A 7,500-nucleotide genomic window follows, 5' to 3' on the forward strand; every position below is an offset into this window, starting at 1 on the left:
AGAGCGCTCTGTTGACGAGCGCTGATGATTCCTTCATCAAAAACCTCTTGGGCGTGAAGCAGGGTAATGTTCTGGAACCACTGTTCAGCCATTCCTTCCTTACACTGACAATCTTTATGACGGCCTTGTTAATAATAAGAGTTGTGTAGGTCATTTAAAACTGCGTGACGAATCTAGGAAACCTTAAATTCTATGAATAGTTGTCAATTCGGAACAAAGAAAGAATCAGAACAATGTAATCTTAAATATCATGAGGGTTTCGTTCATTCATTTTACAGGGTCACATGGCTCTACGAAATATGTTTCAAGAATTCTTACTTTCTGTTCTCGCCAGTCAAGCTAAGCATCTTTTCTCCAATTACAAAATCCAGTCCAGTTAGTCGTGCTCTTAATCACATCTTCACACAAATACCGTTCACAAGGGTGTACAATTGGGGGCTTGAGTTGCGTCCAACGATGTTCCTCCATATTTTCATTTCCAAAATCACTGGTAAAATTTTGGCCGAAGTTCATCGACTTTATCCCTTTCTTTTTTCATTGTTCTGCCATCGTCCATTCCTTTCCCTGCGAGGACCTTTGTTACGCAACGACCCCTTCTGGAGATCTTTGTCATCGAGGTCGTTGAGGTTACGTCGCCGGCAACAAGGGAACGACCACTTCCAACGACCAGGTCGGGACCTCGGATTTTCGGATGCCGTAATTTCATTTCTTATAAAAGTCTGAAGTTAAAGTGTGCATAAGCCGTGTAGAAAGTACGAGGAAACTGAAAAAAATGCGCTGCTTATCTCTCTCTCTCTCCTCTCTTCTCTTCTCTTCTCTTCTCTTCTCTTCTCTTCTCGTTCTCGTTCTCGTTCTCTTCTCTTCTCGTTCTCGTTCTCTCTCTCTCTCGTTCTCGTTTTCGTTTTCGTTTTCGTTTTCGTTCTCGTTCTCGTTTTCGTTCTCTCTCTTCTCTTCTCTTCTCTTCTCTTCTCTTCTCTTCTCTTCTCTTCTCTTCTCTTCTCTTCTCTTCTCTTCTCTTTCTGTCTCTTTCTTTCTCGTTCTCTTTCTGTCTCTTTCTTTTTCGTTCTCTTTCTGTCTCTTTCTTTCTCGTTCTCTCTCTGTCTCTTTCTTTCTCGTTCTCTCTCTCTCTCTCTCTCTCTCTCTCTCTCTCTCTCTCTCTCTCTCTCTCTCTCTCTCTCTCTCTCTCTCTCTCTCTCTCTCTCTTACGAACTGATGCACACAGACACACACACACACACACACACACACACACACACACACACACACACACACACACACACACATACAAACACACACACACACACACATATACACACACACACACACACACACACACATATACACACACACACACACACACACACAGAGGCAGCCAGACAGACACAGAGACACAGACACACAGACACAGACACACACACACACACACACGCGCGCGCGCGCGCGCAGACAGGCAAGCAGGCAGACAGGCAGACAAAGAGACACACAGACACACACCCACAGACACACACACAGACACACACAGACGCGCGCGCGCGCGTAGACAGGCAAGCAGGTAGACAGGCAGACAAAGAGACACACAGACACACACACACACACACACACACACACAACACATACACATACACATCACACACACACACACACACACACACACACACACACACACACGGCAACGCGACGGCAACCGCCACCGTTACACATAAGTCCACACACGTTTCCGGTCGTCCTGTTCCCTCTATTCCGTGACTGGCGTTGGTCCTCTTCATTGACTCAATTACCAGTGATTATGCGAGCGCCTCGGAGCCGACGCCGAGTCAGCAACAAAACGTAAGGAGAAGGGGAAGTGCAGGAGGCGGAGGCTGGAGGAAGACGGAGAAGGGAATAAATCAGGGAGTAAGGAGGGGGGGAGAAGGGGTCGCCGCGTCCCGTAAGAGGGCGTCGGCACGCGACTTTCCCACGCACTCGAGGCAAATGTCGCATCTGACATTGCTTCCTCCGGTCCCAGTCCCTTACTCCCTTTTACTCCTTCTTTCTCATCATTTTACAGTTGCCTTGAATCATCCACTGATATCATCAACTGTACCACTGAATTTTCTCGTACATCCTACACAGCGAGTCGTTAAACGATAAAGATCGGAGCCGAATTTCTCGAAACAAAATTCCGAAGCCGCACCATAATTCGCACTCCTAGCACGTCTTCCGGCACATCACGCAGACACTTGAATCATCGTCAGTTTCCGGATTTTCCCTCCTGGTGACTTCCGGCGCGGCGCACCTCGGCGGCAGTCGGCTCCAGTTGGCACGTCGCAGATTGCAAGTGCATTCGCAGGTGCAGCGCAGGTGTTCTTGCAGTTCCAAGGTTACGAGGTGGTAAGTGCGTAGCCAGATTTTGGTTGTTTAGTTCACATTTTACTTGGTACTGGCACGGCAAGTATACTCAAAGATAATGCTATTGCAATCACATTGCATGTCGATGTCCTAATCACATGCGAATATAAAATAAATCTCCCTCATTCCCAAGTTCACACCACAGCTTACATCTTCCGGTTACACACTCGCACCCGACGGAGACTAATGCGCATACAACCAACACAATACACTGAGGTAAACGAACCGCCCGATGCACAATGCGTACCCGAAAACTGTTCACTTCAAGTAAAGGAAGGAACAGGTTCTCTCGGAGGAGAAAATTAATAAAGCCCGTCTAATGTGTACACAGGGAGAAAACCACTGTACGAAACCACAACACCAAACATGATTTTCACAATACATTCTTTCTCTTTATTTTCACAGCTCCCGACTCAAATATGTAATACCAGTGTACAAAAATTATCTGAAGGAAGACACTACATAAATTCTAAAACGTTCTTTTGCCTCGTCAACACGCAAAACGTTTTCTATCATGTCCACATTTCAGAATTAAGAAACAATCACACCTATAAGTAAGCATCTTTCGCCTTGGCCATTTGTCTGACAGGCCTAAAATCGCAGAAGCACTCCCACGTGCGTCCAACACTTCAAAACGTTAACAAGATAATCCCGAAAGACGGACAGACAGACCGACGTGCGTGCGTGCGCGAGGGTGGATCGCTGTCAACGTACTGAACCATCCTACCCACCCGTCTACCTGAGACACCGTAACGTTACCTCGCTATCACGCCCCTCCCCTTCCCCCACCCCAACCGCTCACGGCCCTCCCCGCCATCACCACCACCAGTCACTTTCATTAACATCCCCCTCATATCCTCTCGGGGCGTAACCTCTATCCACCGCCCTTCCAAATTCACCACGAATCCAGGACCTTCCATTACCGAGGGCGATTCGCAGGAATTTTTTCGAGGCAAATCCCATGTCCAAAGCTCCATGAACACCTTTCCTGTGATTCTGCTACACCAACGTCATATGATGGACCTTGTGTCCCTCCTTCGTACGAGTCTTTAAATAACTAACATGCTCCTCTGAAGTCGCTGGTTATTCATTTTACAATGTTCAGCCCACTTAAAATATGTACTTGAAGGATACTATTGCATTTTTTTTTTCTTACTGCCAATCGCACATTCTCTCTCCCGGGCATTCCCGCATACCTTTCTAAATGCCAGCGAACATATTAAATTCCTCGATCCGCATACATTTTCTATCCGTTTACATATTCATACGTATATTCTTTTCCGTATGCACCCCTAAAATATGTATCTATGCACAAATATTCTGTAAGACTGGCCATCTTTCTAATTTCCTATTAAACTCCTTCAACACATTTACATATACGCAAATACATCATCCACTCACGACTCTGATGCTCTTTGTCCCGAGAGACCACATTAGATACAAATAACTTTGAAAATACCGACAAGAAGGATTCCACCTCTTTCTCCAACATCCAAGTTCATCCTCCACATCTTCTATCCCCCCACCACCCGTTTCTCCACACCCCCATCCTCCTCTATACCACCACCATCCGTTTCTCTACATCCCTATCTCCCTCTCCATCACCACAACACTCCTTTCTCTACGCCCCCATCGCCTTCTCCATCATCCAAACCCTTTACCCTCCACATACTTCCTCCATCCCCTCAATATTCTCAGCCCATCTCCATCCCTCACCTTCGTTTCCTCGACGTCTCCCTTCTCCAACACCAACCCACCGCCCCTTTCTCTAGATCCCACCCCTCTCTCCACCACCTCCTCCTTCACCACCACACCAACTCTTTCTCTAGGTCCCCACCCCCACCACCTTCTTCTCCACCGCCCCACCATTGACTTCTCTCTGCCCACACCTCTCCCTCTCTCCACCAGCACGTTCCTCCTCTCTACCACTTCACCAATCCATTCTCAAGGTCCCCACCAACTCTCCACCAGCACCTTCCTCTACACCACCCCTTCCCTACATCCCTATCCCCCACTTCACCTTCTCCCCCCCCACTTTCCATATAAAGCAGAAACCTAACACCCATCAGGCGTCAAAACTTTGAATCCTCGTTTTTCTAACTAAAAATGTTAACCAGCCATCTCTCGAAAATCCTTATATGAGCGATACTGTTCTGAAAATATGTATTTTCTAAACCACGAGACGCCAAATATTCGAAAATTTACCCTCACATGGCATATGCCAGAACCTACATTCTTACGCATGCAAGCCACAGGGCTGCGACAGTCCTCCACAGAAGCTTGAATTATGTTACTCCAAAGGAAGAAAACGTATCCGCAAACCGGCATAATGATACTGTACAGAGACCTCAACAGACACTCGGGAACAGACACGGGTCATGCGGATACACGGCGAAGACATAAACAGACAGACACAAAGAGAGGTGAATAACACGCCTTTCACCCCTCCTCCTCCTCCTCCCCTATCCCCCTTCCCTCCCCTGCCTCATTCTTTGCCCCGAATGTGCGTCGATCATTGTTGCCAGATCGGGCACTTCCGGAGCTAAGGAGGACGAGGAGGAATATGATGATAACTGACATCACCGACGAAGAAGACGACGAAGACGAAGAAGACGACAAAGACGAAGACGAAGACGAAGACGAAGACGACAACGATGACGACGACGACGAAGACGACGATGGTGATGATTAAGATAACGATGAGCCTGGTGATGGCGATAAAGGCGGCGAGGAGGAGGACGAAGAACAGGAAGCAGAAAAAGATATGGATACAGAAGACACCAACCGTAGCCATTGCCGTAGGAGCAAGAGAATTAAGCAAAGCAAAGACCAGGCTGCGGGGCGTATGGGCGGAAAAGAACAGGCGGTGAGGCTGCGAAACGGGATTATGATGCACAGGAAATGCAACAGAGCGAGAGGGAAAAAAACAATAGAAAGGAAGCGTGGAAGAAGGAAGAAAACGGAAAGAGGAGAGGGGGCAGAAAGACAGACGAGCACGGAAACAAGGCAGGAGCGAAGGTGAGAGAAAGAACAAGAGCGAAGGGAAAAGGAAGGAAACTAAAACGAGAGGAGACAAGAGCCAACAGACAGCCTGGCAACCTCCTTCGCCACAACCTCGTAAACCCCTTTTTTCTTGCTTCAACTTCGACCTCACCTTCAGTCACCTCTTCAACCCTGCGCTCTCTTCCTCTCCTTCTCCTCATCTTCTCTCTCATCTTCCTGTTCTCTTCGTTGTTTTCCCCCTTTTTTCATCGTTATCTTTCTATATCACTATATTCGCATCAGTTATAAATTATTCCCAACTAATAAACAACTCTCTTCATATTCTTGCCTTATTTTCCCCAACTAATAAACAACTCTCTTCATATTCTTGCCTTATTTTCCATTCACAATCTCCGTTCTGCCTATCCTTTGAACCATTCATTCTCCGTTCTTAGTTTCGCCAAACTGAATCTGTTCAAAACATGCGATGTGGCCGTGCATCGTAAGTACCATTTTCCCTTCTTTTGCTGACATATAATCGTCTTCATAACCGCAAACATTCAAGAGAACCCAGAAATCGCAAAATTAACTCGCAACTGTTTTCAGTCCAACGCAATATATTCATCAATCACCGTGCGCGTGGTGAGCCAAATTTTCAACAAGCCTTTCTCTCTTCCACTGTCTGTTTGCGTCTGTCTGTCTATATCTAACTGTCTCTTATTTCCTTTCTCTCTCCCACCTCCTTCTCTCCTTTCAATTTCCTATTTTTCTCACCTTCTATTTCTCTTCCTCTCTCCTCTTTTCCCCCTCTCTCCTTTCAATTTTCATTTTTTCTCACCTTCTATTTCTCTATCTTCCTATTTCTCTTTCTCTATCCTATTTCCCCCCACTCTCTTTTTTTTTTTTTTTTTTTTTTTGCTTTCTCGCTCCCCCCCTCCCTCCCTCCTCCCTCCACCCCCCCCCTCTCTCTCTCTCTCTCTCTCTCTCTCTCTCTCTCTCTCTCTCTCTCTCTCTCTCTCTCTCTCTCTCTCTCTCTCTCTCTCTCTCTCTCGTTCGTTCGCTCTCGCTCTATTTTTTTCTTTCTATTCTTTCTGTCTTTCTCTTTCTTTCTTTCTATTATTTCTGTCTTTCTCTTTCTTTCTCTCTCTCTCTATCTCTATTTCTTTTTTTCTCTCTCTAATTATTTTTTTTCTCTCTCTTTCTTCCTTTCTTTTTCTCACCCTTTCTTTCTTTTTCTCATTCTCTCTTACTTTTTCTCATTCTCTCTTTCTTTCTTTTTTCTCACTTTCTTCTTTTTACTCTTTCTTTTTCTCACTATCTGTTTCTCTTTCTCTTTTTCTTTTTATTTATTTCAATATTTAATTATTTCCTTCTCTCTCACAAATAACTGTTTCAAAGGAGCCAAAACATTGTCTTCAGTAAGTTCGGAATTGTCAAGAGCATGCATTACGAACTCCGTACTTTGCGAGACATGGATTCGAATGATATTTATTTAAATGGTGATTGTCGAGTTACCATGGTCTATAAATGTAAACAAAAATCCAGTCGATCGATATCCAAGGCAACAAAAAATGAACATTTTTTTAAATGCAAATTCGTATCAAGAGAAAAATTCAGTCATACGAGAATCCTGTTCGAACCAAAATAGAGAGACAGACAAAAAAAAAAAAAAAAAAACAGACGATAAAAGAAAGAAAGAAAAAAGGAACTATAAGCTAACAAATACAAAGTCCCCCTGAACATAAATAACATTACCGGAGCCACTCAAACCCACACGACACTGTTTATTACAAAGAGCCTACAGGAATGCAATGAGCTGGTTTCCTTCGACGGCGCCTGAAGAGAAAGAGAAACGAGACGAAGTGATCGCCGTGAACGAAAGTTTCCCGCTGACAACAACGATAATGCCTATAATAAAATAAGCAAATAAAGCGGCGTCGCCACTCGCAGAATGTCACCTTATCGATTGTGAAAGTGTATCGCCATGCCATCCCAGTTTGCGCTGAATTACACTGTCATTCTTAAAACGACCCATCGCGCGAGAAACAAACCGCGTTCCATTCCCAGGCGAGGCGCTTGGCAGACTTTCGAACACGTGCGCCATCTGTTGCCGCCGCCTGCGTGCGCGAA

General features: G+C 45.5%; 1 protein-coding gene across 1 annotated transcript in view; it reads right to left on the minus strand.

Annotated features, from left to right (window-relative positions):
* LOC125035457 (splicing factor, proline- and glutamine-rich-like) overlaps positions 1–7,500 on the minus strand; it is a 192,384-nt gene that overhangs the window by 172,058 nt on the left and 12,826 nt on the right. The window lies entirely within an intron of this gene.

Source organism: Penaeus chinensis, chromosome 19 (assembly GCF_019202785.1).
Source record: "Penaeus chinensis breed Huanghai No. 1 chromosome 19, ASM1920278v2, whole genome shotgun sequence".
Classification (NCBI taxonomy): domain Eukaryota; kingdom Metazoa; phylum Arthropoda; class Malacostraca; order Decapoda; family Penaeidae; genus Penaeus; species Penaeus chinensis.